The sequence below is a fragment of the Tamandua tetradactyla genome, chromosome 12 (assembly GCF_023851605.1).
Source record: "Tamandua tetradactyla isolate mTamTet1 chromosome 12, mTamTet1.pri, whole genome shotgun sequence".
Taxonomy (NCBI): domain Eukaryota; kingdom Metazoa; phylum Chordata; class Mammalia; order Pilosa; family Myrmecophagidae; genus Tamandua; species Tamandua tetradactyla.
This window is the reverse complement of record NC_135338.1, coordinates 40,738,704-40,757,221: the sequence shown is the minus strand read 5'-3', so window position 1 is coordinate 40,757,221 and position 18,518 is coordinate 40,738,704. Positions and strand designations below refer to the sequence as shown.

Here is an 18,518-nt window from a genome sequence, read left to right as displayed (position 1 = left end):
GGAAAGAAGAAATTGGTCAATATGGATAAATAGAAATTCTGACTGTAAGAAAAAAAATAGTGTAGGGAATTTTAAAAGAAAATGGAACAAATATAATGTACAACTAATTCAATCATTCCATAAATCATAGACAATGGGGTTCCTATACCACTGTCATTCCCTTCTTAGCTAAAGTTGATCCTATTGAGAAAATGCACTCTGTTCTATATCTGATATTTTACATTGGTCTGATGGTGATGAGGATTATGTCACATCCTGATCCTTGGTTTAGTCCAGGTAATTTACATGGTTTTATTTGTCAGATAGCATTAACACAGGTGTCAAAAAATGTCCAGTATTCCTTTTAAGAAACAAACTTTTGAAAGTTCCTGTTCTCATATATTAGGCGATTACAACGATTTCTTGTGTGAATTTTGGGATATTTATTGACAGTAATATATACTGCACGAGGAAAAAATACTTTTTCATGAAATGGTCTTTGCAAGATTATTACTAATGAAGAAATCTAATACTATTTTAAAATTTTCTCCCAACTATTTCTATTTAGATTCTATTTCTCTCTTTCTCTCCCTCTCTTTTAATTGTTTATAAACACTTGGGATTTTATTAAAAAAAAATCACAACCATAAACATTGTTACAGTGGGAGACCCTCTTGTTTTTTCACATGATACTGAGCATGCTCTCTGGAGGTTCCCATTGGTTTAGTCTTAAACCATCATCTTTAAAAGAAAAAACAAAACAAAACTCGGGATACTATCATTTAACTTGTTTTAATGTTTCTTCACAAATGGTGAAAAATACTAAAGTACAGACAAAGAATAATCATAATGTTGTGACCAATATTATAAAAATGGAATTATAAATTTAAAACATTTTCTGGTTTTAAAAATAAATCTGGTAGTCAATGCAGCTCTGCAGGGTCTAGCAGGGCCAGTCTCTGTGTTCCTGATGGTGCTCGCCTTTATCCATTTTTCCAGGTCATCCAAGCTACCTCTTCCTCCTCCCATCTGTTCCATCAAAGGTCTAGGAGGCTCCCCAGGGCCACCTCGTCTTCCTTCACCAAAGCCACCTTGGTCCATGCCCCAGCCACCATGGAAGCCACCTCAGAAGCCACCTCTGTTTCTAACGCAGCCACCTCTGAACATTCTACCAGGACAGCCGTGGTCCATGAGACCACCTCTTCCTCCCTGCCTACCACCAGGACCACCAATGCCAAGGTCACCACCTGGGGGTGGAGATGGTGGTGGGAGGAAGCCTTCAGACTTGGGAGCCTTGCACTGGTTACATTCTGTCTTCCAGGTGAAGTTCTGGTTTCCACATCCTGGATTGGGGCACTGCCAGTTTCCAGCTCCGTGTTGGACATTTCCTCCTTCAGATAGGTTCTCTCGGGAATACTGGGGCTCTTGGGAGGAAGCCTCCTCTGTCTCCTCTATGGCCTCCCATGTGACCCATTGGTCCTCCAGGTCCTCCTGGACCTCCACGGGGTGGGGGCGGAATCTTTCTGTCCTTGCCGGGTGGCATACCACCTTGCATTCATTGGAGGCTTCTATGCGAGAGAGACTTTAAGTTTGCTTCCTTGAAAATCTTTCCTGTCAAACCACTTCACGGCAGTGTTGGCGGTTGGTGGTTCTTCATATGACACTGTGGCATTACCTTTGAGCTTTCCTGTTTCCTTGTTCAGATAGATGTGAATCATGGGTTGCCCAATTCTCTTGTTTATTTTCACAACCTCACACTGCTCAAAGAAGTCCGCCAGGTCATCTAGAGTCACGTTGTCATTTAATCCTTGCACATAAATTGCCGTGTTGTCAGAGTCTTCATCTGGATCTATAGGTGGGCCTAGATCAAGCTCTGGTCCTTCATCCATAGGTCCACCAGGGTGCCCATTCCACCATGTGCTCCTCCCTGCCCACTTCTGCTCATGCTTTCTTGATCAAATTCCCATCTTCCCCTGCCCTGGTTATCAGGGCCACTCATGCTGTGGTTCTCTCCTGGTCTGGAATATCCTCCAGTCTCCTGCCATAAACACCCATGCTATTTGGGTGGTCCTGTCGGAATCAACTCTGCCACCTGTAGCTGCTGCTCTGTTGGCTATATTGACTTGTTGCCTGGCTGTAGAATCCAGTTTTAGGGGGATAACTAGTGGGAGACTGCTGCCCATTGCTGCTCTCTTGACCATAGCTACTCTGCTGTCCATAGCTTCTCGGCTGCCCATAGGTGTTCTGCTGAAAGTAACTACTCTGATCATAACTAGTCGGTTGTGTAGAGGAATAGCTGGTAGGAGGATAGGATGGAGGTGCTATGACTGGCTGCATGGGGTAGCTCCCAGTTACCTGAGGATAACAGTAGTTACACTGTCCGTATCCTAGTCTGGGCAGGTTGTAATCCCCTATGCTAGACTGAGGTTGACTAGTCTCAGCAGGCCTGCTACCATCCTGTGGTCTTGCAGGTAGGGTGGTTGTTGGCTGCTGCCTGTAGGTTGTGTAAGCAGGCTGGCTGAGTGCCATAAGCAGACTGAGCTGCATGGGAGGCCTGGGTGGTAGTGACCATAGTGGTGGTGGTATCGTAAGCACCAGTGCCATACCCGTGGACAGGCTGACTGTAAGCCTGGGGGCGGTCAGAGTAATATAACCAGTAAAAGGCTGCCTATAAGAAGATGCATAGGTGGTCTTTCCATAGGTTGCAGTGGTCTGAGCCTGGGTAGAGCTCAGCCATGGGCTATCCATAAGTTCCATAACTTTGTTGCTCATATACCTGGATAGTCTGTGCATATCCTTGAGTTGACTGGGCAGTATAAGCACTGTAGCCCTGCTGGGCTGCAGCTTGGCTGTAGGTACTGTAATCTTGGATGCCATTTTCTCTGCTTTCTCCTCGTTCTCTCAATGTCCATCTTCCTTAGATTCTATTTCTTTTTTTAAAATTTTCATTAATAAAACCAATCAACATACAATATGAGCATTCTTTTTTTATCACATATTCGTATATTTGTCATCATGATCATTTCTTAGAAAATTTGCATCAATTCAGAGAAAGAAATAAAAAGAAAACAGAAAAAAAATTCATACATACCATACCCCTAACCCCTCCCTTTCATTGATCACTAGCATTTCACTCTACTAAATTTAGATTCCATTTCTTTTTATTCTAAGTTTAGGATCATGAGTTAGCATGACTGTACAAAGCACTGTATGAAAGATGATTGCACAATTCTGTATCATTTATCTGCTGTCAAACTGTTTTGACATGGAAGAAATTCAAGTGACATCGACAAAGAGTTACAATGTGTTGTAAATATGGAGAACGTAAATATATGTTCACACAGTTTCTCAATTTCTGAATTAAAGGCATCATAAAACATTGTAAGAATGTGAATTAGTCAGGGAGGGTGAAGTTAAGTAATGTTTGTTTAACTCCAGGATTTCAGTAGTTTAACTCAATAGAGTTTTATTTCTTCTTCACATCACAGTACAGTACAAGTCAGTAGGGGTGGCTCTGCTCCATGTGGTAATTCAGGGACATAGGCGCCTTCCATCTATTAAAGCTAACGTTCAGACATCCTCTCACTCTCCCCTGGGGTCCTTTGCATCTGTCTGGCAGAGAAAGAAGTCATAAAACACAGGACTGCCTGGGAAATTTTGTGGACCTGGATGTGACACTTGTTCTCATTGCCTCTGCTGCACTGGCCAGATCTCTGTCACTGAGAGGGAGGCTGGGAAATGTCTCTCTCTATATATATATGCCTGGGATGCAGGGAAAATGTTTTTTGTGGGTGTATCTTCCACTTTACCACAAGATAGCTAATTGTGACTGTTCTAGTTTGCTAGCTGCCGGAATGCAATACACCAGAAATGGAATGGCTTTTAAAAGGGAGAATTTAATGAGTTGCAAGTTTACAGTTCTAAGGCCGAGAAAATGTCCCAATTACAACAAGGCTATAGTAATGTCCAATCAAAGGCATCCAGGGGAAGATACCTTGGTTCAAGAAGGCCGATGAAGTTCAGGGTTTCTCTCTCAAGTGAGATGGCTCATGGCAAACACAGTCAGGGCTTCTCTCTCAGCTGGAAGGGCACATGGCAAATACGGCGTCATCTGCTAGCTTTCTCTCCTGGCTTCCTATTTCATGAAGCTCCCCGGGAGGTATTTTCCTTCTTCATCTCCAAAGGTCACTGGCTGGTGGACTCTCTGTTTCGTGGTGCTGCAGCATTCTCTGCCCTCTCTGAGTCTCTCTGAATCTCCAAAATGTTTCCTCTTTTATAGGACTTCAGAAACTAATCAAGACCCACTCAAATGGGTGGAGACATGTCATCCCCTAATCCAGTATAACAACCATTCTTAACTAAATCACATCAACCAGGGAGATGATCTCATTACAGTTTCAAATATACAGTATTGAATAGGGATTATTCGACCTTATGAAATGGGACTTATATTAAAACATGGCTTTTCTTAGGGGGCACACTTCCTTTCAAACCAGCACAGTGACCTTGATTGTCAAGTATGAAAAAGACCACAAGCATGACTAAACTATGTGGTGATTATATCTATAATTTATCATGTTCGGTTTTTCCAAGTTAATTTCATTCTATTATTTCCTGATGGTCTTCAGCATGTGCCTTACCACTTTAGCATTATTTCGTTCATTTATGTGTTTGAATAATCACTGATTTTTCTTTTGTCTGCAGCTGCTTCTTATTTTGTGTGGCAAATAGAGTGTAATTGTTGCATTGCTTTAACTGAAGAAGTTTGTCAACATTTTGTCTTATAAATTTATTCTGTATTTACAAATAAAGATTTTTGATGGGGACTTAGTGCTTGGCAACCCCCTGAAACTCCTCACTGTGGCCTGGCACTAACTCTTACACTTAGGAACTTTGAACTCTGACCTTGTGAACTTCCATAAAAGGATAAAGGTATACAGCAAGGCAGAAATCAACTCTGCTCTCATAGGTGATGGCTGAACTTCTCTGAAGGCTATTGCTTTAGACTTAACACTTGGTCAAAGGAGTTGGGCAAACAAATGGGAGAACTATAAGAGTAGTGGTAGTTTGGTTGTGTACCCCAGAAAAGGTATGTTCTTAATCTCAATTTGCATTCCTGTAGATGTGAACCCATTGTAAACAGGACATTTCGAAGATGTTATTTTTCGTGAAGGTGTGGCCCAACTGAACCAGGGCTGGCCTTAATTAGCATTACTAGAGGCCTTATAAAGTGCAGAAAACAGAAACCAGAAGTTGGAGAAAGCCACAGGGAGGAGCCAGAAGCGGCAGTCAGTGGAACCTGGAAGAGAAAGGAGAGGACATGGCCATGGCACATGAGGCAGGGATACAAGCCAAGGAACCCCAAGGACCCTTGGCAACCAACACCAGAATGTTTTACAGACTTTGAGAGAAAGCATTGCCCTGTTGACATCTCAGTTTTGGCCTTTTCCTACTCAAAACTGTGAGTCAATAAATCCCCATTATTTAAATTCCCATTGCACAGCATTTGTCATAGCAGCCTTTAGAAAAACTAAAGCAGGTCATGTCAAATGGGACTAAATCATTGGGTCTGTCCTCACCTGAGGAATACAGTCCAATTCGTATAGTAAGATGACTTGTGGAAATTCAGGGAGAGACAGTTTTGTGAAATTCTAATGCTTGACATGCAAAATGTAAGTTATTAGGTTGCAGGAGGTTTTCCTGTCTTGGGAGAATAAGCCCTATCCTTAGAATAGCCACAATGTGACTTGGTGACAGATTGTCTTGATTCCAGTGTCCTATCCTTTTAGACAAAGGAAGCTTGTTTTCAAACCATCTGAAGGGTGCAACCTACCATTTCCCAATTCAACCATCATTATTAAAAAGGACAAGCAAACTTGGAGAGCTTTAACTAAAATAAGAGGGTGCTGAAATATCTCATAGAATGCAGAAAAGTCCTTTTAATTTTGTGTTTTCTGGTACTGTCAGAATTACACTAACATAGATGTGCCTTACTCATGCCTTAGGTTAATGGACCAACACAAAAGGAAAAGAAGCATAACCAAGTTTCAGGCCCATGTATTGTCAAGGCCATGGTTTTATCTTCCCTGATCTGTGAGTTATCAGTAGAGCAATTAGTTGTTATCACAATATTCTGGATGAGAGAATGACATCCAAGAGTGAGGGACATAGAAATGCATTAGTTGCACCTGGGGACAGCGGTGGAGAGGAACCTTACCCGTGCTTCAGGTGTGCAGCCTTCAGAGGCAGAGAATGTTTACTAGGTAAGGATTTAGTGCGTAGCATGAGTCAACTGAATATTTTGAGAGGCCCTTAATTCTCCGGCCAGAGAAAAAGGGAAGAAAAATATATTTCTCAAAGCAGCTCTAGGTAGGAGGCTGTGCCTTATATCTCAGCTGAAACCCATTTAACTTTCTTCTTCCTTCTTCTCCTTTTCTTTTTGTTCCACTGGTTGACAATGACCCTTCAATGTGGTAGGCTCTTGACCTCATCCACTGACCTGACAGACTTGCTGAGTAAGTGTCTGTAATAAGCACCTGGTGACGCAGGCATATTTCATTAAGTGTCTCTTTTGTTCCTTGAAAAAATGTCACCCATGTCTGGCAAAGAACAGAGGCGCTTTGATTTTACATCATGATAACAATTACCACATTTGGAAAAGGGTTCATCCCTCACCATTTTTGACTCTGAGACTGAGGCTGCCAGATTTCTTTTGGGCTACTTTTGTAGTCCTGGATTTACCTGGGACGTAAGTGAGAACTAAAATGTATGATATACTGCAAGTAACTAGTTAGGTGTACTTTAATCCCAGCGGGAAAGCAAAGTTTGACTCCTGGGTGACTTTCTTATGCTTACTTCACACATAGTAAAAATTAAAAAAAAAACAACAACTGTTAGTTTCCTGATAACGTCAGGCCCACATTCAAGTTGGTCAAGGAGTGAAACCCTCTGCATAGAGAGGGTACCTGAACTTTAAAGCTTCAGCTTCTTCTCCTAGTCTTCTCTGTTGCCAACCTTGGAAGGCAGTGAATTGATTTCATTAACCCTATTTGTTAAGGGTGTGTTGGTCTAGCTACTGGGTGGCCCAGTTGCAGAAGTCAGAGTAAAAGCGTCAAGAGAGATCATAGAACTGGCCAAATTTCTGTGAGATCTTGTTATCCTCAAGATAGATGCTGATGCCTGGTAAAACACTGGAGGTTGAAAATGTATCATGGTATTTGACATGCAAGTACGGCTATAAGAGAAGGTTAGACCATCTAGGGAAGTCAAAAGGCAGGAAAGATCACCTAAGGACCCAACTTCCCAGCCAAAAGTGTCACGAGGATAGAGCAGCTGGCAGGAGAGCTAGAAAGGTGTACAGCAGGATAAGGAGGCAGCTTTCTTGTGGGTGTCAAGCTGAGTTAAGCATGAGTAGGCAGCATTGTGCAAGGCAGATGACTGATGTCTTCCTGTTTATTTCTATAGCTCCATGAGCTTTTCTTGTTTTCCTTGTCCCTAATTTTGACAGCTGACACTGGTCCTGGGCTGTGTCGATCCAGAACAAGGGCACCTTTTTCTAATCTGTACAAAGGTCCAATGTGGGTTGGCTGTGGTACTGGCTGTGCTTCACTGAGTCAAGGGTGGAGTTAGAGGTCTGTGATTGGGCAGAATATTAAAGGGTGAGTGGGCCCCACCTGAGGCCAATGGTAATTCATTCAAGCACCTCAAAGGTAGGGACTCTTCTGCAGGTGGAGGTGGAGCTTTAAGACAGCACTTTACAACTCGTGTGGGTTTCAAGAGTTCTTCAGTATTGAACTGCTTAAGCCTTAGGGAAGTTGGACAAGGCTTGGAGCAGCCTGGGCTTCTGGTCACTTCTGGGCAAGAGCCACCTCATTTATTTACCTTAGTGTACAAGCATGTACAATTATTTTCTCTGTGTGCCATGATGTGAAAAAACCAAGGAGCCCTTTTAGAAGGCATCACTTGTCCACTCCCAACTTCCTAGGTCTGGATTTGATTTCTTGAAGGAAACAATATTCCTTATAATTGACTACCTGGTTTCCTGGGCCCACCATGGATTAACATCAGATAATGATCAAGTGAGAAAATGGCTGCAAAAGAGCCTTGAGCCATAAGCGGTTTCTAAGACAGAGTGATAGAAGATCCTGCAGTAAATGAACCCAGGTCACTGCAAAAGATGATCTGAAGCACTGGGGACAATGTGGGCTACTTAATTCAAAGTTAAGTAGCTGTGACAGTGTCTATTTAAAACTGAAGTGGCCTCCCAACCCAGCAGCTCAGCTGGACAGTCCTAGCCCGAGGGTAGGGACAGTCCTCACCTTTTTGGGAATATGCTTGCACAGGACCTAGCTCACCTGCATCTGGAGTCTAGCTCACTTCTCCAGTATTTAGATGATTTATTAATACGCAGTCTGAGGAGGGAAGCCTCCTTCAAGGCCACTGCTGCCACCCTTAATTTCCTAGCTGAACACCCTTAATTTCAGAGTCGAACAAGAGTACCAAGTTTTACCTTCTAAGGCTCAAATTTCCTTGCAAGAATTCTTGATCTTAAATTTGTCTTCACCAAGGGGAGTCCACTTTGTCACTTGAAAGAATCCAGGTCACACTCTCAGTGCCACCTGCTGAGATGTAAACCCAGGTCAAAACATGAAGAAGAGTAAGCCTAAAAGGGCAGCAAGGAAGTGACAAATAGTGAAATTGTGACTATTCTGAAATGCATTAAGTATAGTCTGACAAGTTTTATTTTGATGAATAATTGTATATTGTGAGATGTTTGCTTGGAAACACTTTCCAAAATTATTTTGGTAAATTAAGTATGAAGGTTATAAGGAACGTGGTTTTTATTAAATTAAAAAAAACAACAACTTAAGCTACCATTGTTATTTTTCCCAGTATTAGCAGAGTGTCTCTAAATGCTCTAAGCTATTGATAACATCGACATGTTGATTCTGTTCTTGAAATGTCTCCTCCAACAGCCTCCTACTTTGCACTCTCCTGAAAGATCTCACTCTCTTGTCAGAGCATCCACATATAGTTGTACAGTGTACAACCTACTCAACTCTATGCTAACAGCTTAATGCTCTCCACTGTCTACTAAATAAAGGTCCAACTTACCAGCCTGTTGTGCAAGACCCTCCATGACCTGGCTTCAGTCTACTTAAGTCAGGCAGATGCTGGCAGGAAAGGGATGGCCCACTGAAAGAATTTAATGTGGAGAATTTCAAGAACAGATGATTTACCAAGCAGTGAGTAGGTTTAGGGAACCAGTTAGGGTTAGGGAACTCAGAAATTAAACACAGTGAAGCTAAAATATTCCCATCCCTAGGGCTGAATGGACAGGGGATGCAGGGGTGATGCTGCAGAGAGTTCAGTAACCATCCAGACAGGAACTGCCACCTCCAAAAGAGCCAAGGGGCATAGAGAGAGCTGGCATTAAAGACTCAACCTGTCTCTTCTCCCACACTTTGATCTCTAGCCAGTACCCCCATTGCGGACCTTGCTGGAGTCCAAAGGGCAAAGAAGCATGGGTGAGACAGTCCATAGGGATCAGCCTCTGCAGGACAGAAAAGATGGGAGACCGCCTCTGGGTGGTCCAGCCCTCTAAATCCATGCATTAGGCATGCTGGTCCCTCTTCTTGATGGTGCCATGGCTTTCACACCTTTGTGACTTTGCTCACGTTCCTGTTTCAGTCTGGGATGCCCTCCTCACCATTCTCCTATATTTATGCACTTGAAATCCTGCTCATCCTGTAAATCCCAGCTTATAGGTGACTTTCTTCTGAAGACTTCTGCAATCCCCCAAGAACAATTCTTTAGGCCATGGGTCTACCAATTAGAGCCCACGGGCCAAATCCAGTCTACCACTTGTTTTTTTATGTGTATTTTTTAAAAACCAAGATAAAATTTATATAACATAAAAGCCAACATTTTAACCATGTCAAAGTATATAATTCAGTGGTTTTAGTTACATTCACATTATTGTGCAGTCATTGCCACTATCTAATTTCCCATCGTTTCTATCACTTCTAGAAGAAATCCCATACTTATTAGCAATGACTGCCAATTCCCCACCTCAGATACCAGCCCCTGGCAACCATTCTTGTTCTTTCTGTCTCTGTGGATTTACCTGTTCTGGACATTGCATACAAATGGAATCATACAATATGTGACTTTTCGTGCCTAGCTTATTTCACTTTAACATAATGTTTTCAATGTTCATACATGTTGTAGCATGTGCCAGTACTTCATTTTTTTATGCTGAATAATATTCCATTGTACGATATGCCATGTTTTGTTTATCCAGTCATCAATTGATGGACATTTGGATTGTTTCCGTTTTTTGCCTATTAAGAATAATGCTGCTGTGAACATCTGTGTACATGTTTTGTGTGAACATGTTTTTTTTTGTTTTTAATGTTTTTACTGAGATACCTTCATGCACAATACAGTCTATCCAAAGTATACAATCAATGGCTCACGATATCATTACATAGTTGGGTATTCTTGGTCATGATCATTTTCAGAATATTTGCATCATTCCAGAAAAAGATAAAAAGAAAAAAGGAAAAAGAAACATATATTTCATACCCCTTAGCCCTTCTTCTCATTGACCACCAGTATTGCAATCTACCCATTTTTTTAACCTCTTATCCACCCCCCCCCATTAATTATTTTTTTCCTTGATTTTTCAGTCATCTGCCATACCCCGGATAAAGGGAGCACCAGCGACAAGGAATTTTTTTTAACATTTTCATTGTTAAATATAACATAAACACAAAGGAAAGAAAGAAAAAATCGTGATTTTCAAAGTACACTTCAACAAGTACGTACAGAACAGATTTCAGAGTTTGTTATGGGTTACTATTTCATTATTTTCAGATTTTCCTTCTAGCTGCTCCAAGACACTGGAGGCCAGTGGGGGAAAAAAAAAACCCAAAAACAACCATATATGCAAAAAAGCAATAAATTTCAAAGCATATTGCAACAAATAGTTGTATAACAAATTTCAGAGTTTGGTATGGGTTAATACAATTTTAGGTTTTTTACTTCTAGCTGCTCTAAGATACCAGAGACCAAAACATATCAGTATAATGATTTAGCAATCATACTCGTTTGTTAAATCCTACCTTTTCTGTATAACTCCACCATCACCTTTGATCTTTCTCCCATTCTTTAGTGATATTTGGGCTACGTCCATTTTAATATCTTCATGTTGGAAGGGGCTGTCAATACTATGGGATGGGGGATGGAACCAGTTAATGTTCTGGAGAGGCTGGCCTCTCTGCATTTCAGGACTTATCTGGTTCAGGGATCTCTCTGGAGGTTGTAGGTTACTGAAAAATTACCCTGGTGCATGGAACCTTTGTAGAAACTTATACAAGGCCTTAGGTGTTCTTTAGGATTGGCAGGAATGGTTTTGGTTGGGGTTTGGCAAGTTATGGTAGGTAGCAATGTCTAACTGAAGCTTGCGTAAGAGGGACCTCCAGAGTAGCCTCTTGACCCTATTTGAGCTTTCTCAGCCACTGACACATTATTTGTTACACTTTCCCCCTCTTTCGGTTAGGATGGCATTGTTGAGTCCAAAGTGCTGGGGCCAGACTAATCCCTGGGAGTCATCTCTCACGTAGCCAGGGAGAAATTCACCCCTGGATGTTATGTCCCAGGTAAGGGGGAAGGCAATGATTTCACTTGTAGAGTTGAGCTTAGAAAGAGAGAGGCACACCTGAGCAATAAAAGAGGTCCTCTGCAGGTAACTCTTAGGCATATCTATAGGTAGGCTAAGCTTCTCACTACATACATAAGCTTCACAAGAGCAAGCCTCAAGATCAAGGGTTTGGCCTATTGATTTGCGTGTCTCTAATGTTTGAGACAGCATCAGGAGTTTCCCTGGTGGTAAAGTTTAATAGTTCCATATTTTTTCTTCCATCCCTCATGGGATTTTGTCAATACTTTTTGATTATCTGCTTAATATACTCTGGGATTTATCCAGACATTACATTAAACTATGTAGGATTAAAGGTCCTCATTCTTATTCTGAGCTCCCTGTGTTTGGATCATTTAAATCATCTATCCAGACAGGTTGAATTCGATTACGTGGTACAGAAAATTTAGGTTCTGGAGGAAATAAACCTTTCTTCCTTTGGTCTCAGAGAGTAGATGAGGTTCTAAAATATAGGCAATGTCTTCCTTACCCCTGTATCCTGAATTATGTTAATCCTGACATATTGGTCTTCATTCTTATCTCTAAATAGCAGGTTATACATATATAAAACAGCCTTTCAAAATCCAGAAATAACAATTACCACTCTGGGCTAAATGTGACTGCTATGAAGAGCTTACAATCTAGGTCCTGGTTTTTTAATAAGTATTTTCTAAATGAGACCTACAATAATTGCTCTTTCATTTCTGGCTTACTTTGCCTCACCAAATGTCCCACAGGTTCATTCACGTGTTCCACGCCTCACAATTTCATTCCTTTCTGTAGCAGCACAATATTCAATCATACATATACAGCCCGTTTGCCAATCTGCTTCTCAGTCAGTGCATCTTTCAGCCACCCCCATTCACTGGGCATCATGTATAATGTCCAAAGTCAATAGTCCATCAACACTTTCAACTTCAGATAATTTCATTGTTCCCAAGAGAAAGATAACCAATAAACACACCCTCACCAATTAGAAAATCAAAACCTCCCCTTAACTCTTGTCCCTCTCCCCATTATTTATCCCTGGTGTTGCTGTGGTACTGCTGATGTTTTCCTTTTAAACATAGGCCATAGCATGCAACAGAAGTTTTCCCCCTATACCCCGAAACTTATACAGTCTTTGTACAAGATTCATACCTGTGAGTAGTTCATCCCAAGAACTTATTTAGATTTGTATTGTTAATCAGTGGGACATGTGGGTCTATACAACCCCTTTCAGTCACGTTCACCTTTAATATGGTAATATTTCTTATAGGCCCATTAGTGAACCACCTTCACTTCCATCTATTCTTGTACATTTGAGTTCAACCTCATTAGCTAACTGTTTACTCATCACTAGCTTCCGTGTATCTCTAGGTCCCCTATATTCTGTATAAGCCTCTGAGTTTACCTTTACCATGATCATAAAAGTGGAATCATACAGTATCTGTACTTTTGCGTCTGGCTTATTTCACTCAGCATTATGTCCTCAAGGCTCATCCATCTTGTCATGTGCTTCAGAACATCATTTTATCTTACTGCTGCATAATATTCCATCATATATATATCACATTTTGTTAATCCACTCATCTGTTTGGGCATCGGACTGTTTCCATCTTTTGGCAATTGCAAATAATGCTGCTATGAACATCGGTGTGCAAATGTCAGTTTGTGTCTCTGCTTTCAGTTCTTCTGGATAAATACCGAGTAGTAGTATTGCAGGGTCATAGGGTAACTCAGCATTATTTTCCTATGGAACCACTGAACTATCTTCCATAGTGGCTGTACCATTATATATTCCCACCAGCAGTGCATAAGTGTCCCAGTTTCTCCACATCATCTCCAACATTTATACTTTCCTTTTTGTTTAATAGCAGCCATTTTTATAGGTATGAGGTGATATTTCATGTTAGTCTTGATCTGAATTTCCCTTATAGTTAATGAAAATGAGCATCACTTGTTGTACTTTTTAGCCACCTGTATTTGCTCTTCAGAAAAATACCTATACATATCATTACCCCATTTTATAAGTGCATTGTTGGTTCTTTTGTTGTTGAGTTGTATGATTTCTTTATGTATACGGGATATCAAACCTTTACCTGATGTGTGATTTTCAAATATTTTCTCCCATTGAGCTGGCTACCTCTTCACCTTTGTGATCAAGTTTTTTGAGGCACAAAAACATTTGATTTTTTTTAACTTTTTTTTTTTTTTTTTTTTTTTTTTTAAAGGAAAGACAGAGAGAAGGAAGGAAGGATAGAAGAAAGGAAGGAAGGAAGAAAGGGAAACATTTTTAAACATTTTCTTGTTTTATTGTATTCTGTTTCTCCGTTTTTGTTACATGGGCTGGGGCCGGGAATCGAACCGAGGTCCTCCGGCATAGCAGGCAAGCACTTTGCCCGCTGAGCCACCGCGGCCCGCCTTTTTTAACTTTTTTATTGTATAGTATAGCATATATAAAAACATTTGATTTTGAGGAGTTCTCATTTATCTATTTTCTCTTTTGTTGCCTGTGCTTTGGGTGTAAAGTTTAGGAAGCTACCTCCTATTACTAGATCTTGAAGATGTTTCCCTACATTTCTTCTAGGAGCTTTATGGTACTGGTTTTTATGTTTAACTGTTTGATCCACTTTGAGTTAATTTTTGTGTAGGGTGTAAGGTAAGGGTCCTCTTTCATTCTTTTGGCTGTTGCTGTCAAGTTCTCTCATGCCCATTTATTGAAGATACTATTTTGCCCCAGTTCAGTGGATTTGGTGGCCTAGCTAAAGATCAGTTGCCCATAGATTTGGTGGTCTATTTTTGTGCTCTTGATTCAATTTCATTGGTCAGTGCCATTACCATGCTGTTTTGACTACTGTAGCTTTATAATAAGTTTTTAAAATCAGGAAGTATTAATTCTCACCCTTTGTTCTTCTTTTCAGGTTGCTTTTAGTTATTTGGAGTCTCTTTCCCTCCCAGATGAATTTGTTAACTAGCTTTTCCAAGTCTTGAAAGTAGGTTGTTGAAATTTTGATTGATACTTTGTTGAAAATTGACATCTTAACTGTATTTAGCCTTCTTATCCATGAGCAGGGAATGTTTTTCTACCTATTTATATCTTCTTTGATTTCTTTTATCAATGTCATGTAGTTTTCTATGTACAAGTCCTTTACGTCCCTATTTAAATCCATTCCTAGATACTTGATTCTTTTAGTTCCTATTTTGAATGGAATTTTTCCTCAGGTCATTGTTTTATATAGAAATATTACTGATTTTTGCACATTAATTCTATATCCTGCCACCTTGCTGAATTTGTTTATTAGCTCAAGTAACTTTGTTGTAGATTTATCAAGATATTACAAGTATGGTATCATGTCCTCTGCAAATAATGAAAATTTTACTTCTTTCTCTCCAATTTGGATGACTTTTATTTATTTTTCCCGCCTGATTTTTCTAGCTAGAACTTCTAGTCCAATGCTGAATAATAGTGGTAACAGTGGGCATCTGTGTCTCATTCTTGATCTTAGGGGGAAAACTCTCCAGTCTCTTTCCATTGGGTATGATGCCATGTGTTTGTCATTATGCCCTTTATCATACTGAGGAAGTTACATTTGATTCCTACCTTTTTAAGTGGTTTTTTTTTATCATAAAAGGATGTTGAATTTTTTAGAATGCCTTTTCAGTATCAATCGAGATGATCATGTGATTTTTCCCTTTTGATTTAGTAGTGTGCTGTGCTGGTTTGAAAGGATGTATGCCCCCTAGAAAAGCCATGTTTTAATCAAAATCCCATTTCATAAAGGTGGAATAATCCCTATTCAATACTGTATGTTTGAAACTGTAATCAGATCATCTCCTTGGATGATGTGATTTAATCAAGAGTGGTTGTTAAGTTGGATTAGGTGGCAACATGTCTCCACCCATTTGGGTGGGTCTTGATTGGTTTACTGGAGTCCTATAAAAGAGGAAACATTTTGGAGAATGGGAGATTCAGAGAAAGCAGAGAAGAATGACATCGCCATGAGAAGCAGAGTGTCCACAAGCTGGCGACCTTTGGAGATGAGGAAGAAAAATGCCTCCTGGGGAGCTTCGTGAACCAGGAAGCCAGGAGAGAAAGCTAGCAGATGATGCCTTGCTTGTCATGTGCCCTTCCAGCCGAGAATGAAACCATGACTGTGTTTGCCGTGTGCCTTCTCGGATGCAAGAGAGACCCTGAACTTCATCGGCCTTCTTGAACCAAGGCATCTTTTCCCTGGATACCTTTGATTGGACATTTCTATAGACTTATTGTAATTGGAACATTATCTCAGCCTTAGAACTATAAACTAGCAACTCATTAAATGACTCTTGTTGAAAGCCATTCCATTTCTGGTATATTGCGTTCTGGCAGCTATCAAACTAGGACATGTGCTGTATTACATTAATTGATTTTCTTGTTTTGAAACGTCCTTGCATTCCTCATAGAAACCTTACTTGTTCATGGTGTATAATTTTTTTACTGTGCTGCTGGATTCGATTTTCTAGTATTTATTGAGAATTTTTGCATGTATGTTTATTAGGGAGATTGGTTTGCAGTTTTCCTTTCTTATAGCAACCTTACTGGTTTTGGCATTAAAGTGATGTTAGCTTCATAAAATGAGTTAGGTAGTATCCCTTTTTCTTCAATTTTTTGTAACAATTTGAGCAGGGTTGGTGTTACTTCTTTTGGAAGGTTTGATGAAATTCCCCTGTGAAGCCCTGGGCTTTTCTTTGTAGGAAGATTTTTGATGACTGATTGACTCTCTTTTCTTGTGTTGGCTTGTTGAGATCTTATATTTTTTCTTGACTCAGTGTAGCTTGTTTGTGTGTTTCCAGGAATTTGTCCATTTCATCCAAGTTGTCTAGTTTGTTTGCGTTTAGTTGTTCATAATATCCTCTTATGATTTTTTTTATTTCTTCAGGGTCTGTAGTAAAGACCCCCACCCCCATTTCTGATTTTGTTTATTTGCATCATCTCTTTTTTTTTTCTTTGTCAGCCTTGCTAGTGGTCCATTGACTTTACTGATTTTCTCAAAGAACCAGCTTTTGGTTTTTGTTCTCCCATTCACTTAAACTCTGCTTCAATCTTTGTTATTTCTCTTCTTCTATTTGCTTTGGGATTAGTTTGCTGTTTTTTCTCAAGTTCTTGTAGGTGAGCAGTTAAGTCCTTGATTTTTGCTCTTTCTTCTTTTTTTTAAAAAGATCACCTAATTCACTTTTCTTAAACTATAGTTACCAACTTCTTGGTTTTTTGCCATGTCTATCTAATGTTATAGTTCATGAGCAATGAATATAGTTTAATCATTAGAGTAAAGTTATGGTCATTTTACTGCTTAATATGTTCCTTTAAATCACCTGCTCTTTACTTTTTTAAAAAATACTACCATAAATGGGAAATCAGTACCACTGTACATAAATTAAAAACAAACACAGTGAAAACAGAATCCTTGGCTTCTTTCTTAAAAAGGGGAGAATGGCAAGTGTTGAAAGGTGTTAATGAAGCAAGCCTCAACAGAGAATTTTCTCCATTTTGAACAATCAGAAGGATTGAAAAGGAAATACGTTTCTCAATATGTGATTCCACATTATCTAATGGCATGTTTGCAGTGGCAAGACGCATACACTTTGAGCAGCCTGGGCATATTTAAGTGTATCAATTTACAGATAAGAAAGCTCAGACCCAGAGAGGTAAAGTTGTCCCCCAAGGCCCAAGAGTCCATGAGTAGCCAGACAAGGATTAGAATCCAGGCTTCCTAATTTGGAATCTCAGTTTTTCCATTTCATCAATAGTGATGATCATCAGTCCTCGGATGGTGTGCAGCCTGTCTAGGTTCTCGGAAACAGCCAACCTATGCATTTCCCATATAGACTGGGGAGAAACTGAGGCTGCAGAGCAACAAGATCAGGTTTAACCCACTGTCACCATCTCTTGCCAAGATGTGGCAGCTATCCAGGTCCCTGTGAACACAGACAAGAGAGGAGGTGGGGGTGAGAAGAGAGAATGGGGCATTCTCTAAATACAGGCATTTAGGGCAATAAATTTACCTCTTAGCACAGTCTTTGCTGCAATCCATAAATTCTGATATATTGTACTCTCATTTTCATTTGTCTCCAGGTAGCTGCTACCAGTTTCTCTAGCAATTTCTTCTTTGACCCACTGGTGGTTTAAGATGGTGTTATTTAATCTCCATATATTTGTGAAAGTTCTCATTCTTTGGTGGTTATTGATTTTCAGCTTCATTCCATTGTGGTCAGAGAAAGTGCTTTGAATAATTTCAATATTTTAAAATTTATAAAGACCTGTTTTTTTGCCCCAGCATATGATCTATCCTGGAGAATGTTCCATAAGCACAAGAGAGGAATGTATATACTGGTGTTTTGGGGTGTAATGATCTATATTTGTCTGTTAGGTCTAATTCATTTATCGAATTGTTTAAGTTCTCTATTTTCTTGCTGATCCTCTGTCTGCTTATTTTTATCTATAGAGGAGAGTGGTGTATGAATCTTCTACTATTATTGTTAAAATGTCTATCATTTCCTTCAGTTTTGCCAATGTTTGTCTTATGTACTTTGGAACTCCTTGACTGGGAGCATAAACAATTGTGATTGTTATTTTTTCTTGGTGAATTGTCCGTTTTATTAATATACAGTGTCCTTCTTTGTCTCTGATGATGTCTTTACATTTAAAGTCTGTTTTGTCTGATATTAATATAGCTGCTCCTGATTTCTTTTGGTTACAGCTGTGTGGAACTTCTTTTTCCATCCTGTCACTTTCAACCTATTTATATCCTTGTGTCTAAGATGAGTCTCTTATAAACAGCTTATAGCTGGGTTATATTTCTTAATCTATTCTGCCAAT

General features: G+C 40.0%; 1 pseudogene; it reads right to left on the bottom strand.

The window, feature by feature from the left end:
- Positions 1–922: 922 nt before the first annotated feature.
- Positions 923–9,118, bottom strand: LOC143651401 (RNA-binding protein EWS-like; annotated as a pseudogene).
- Between the last annotated feature and the right edge of the window lie 9,400 nt (positions 9,119–18,518).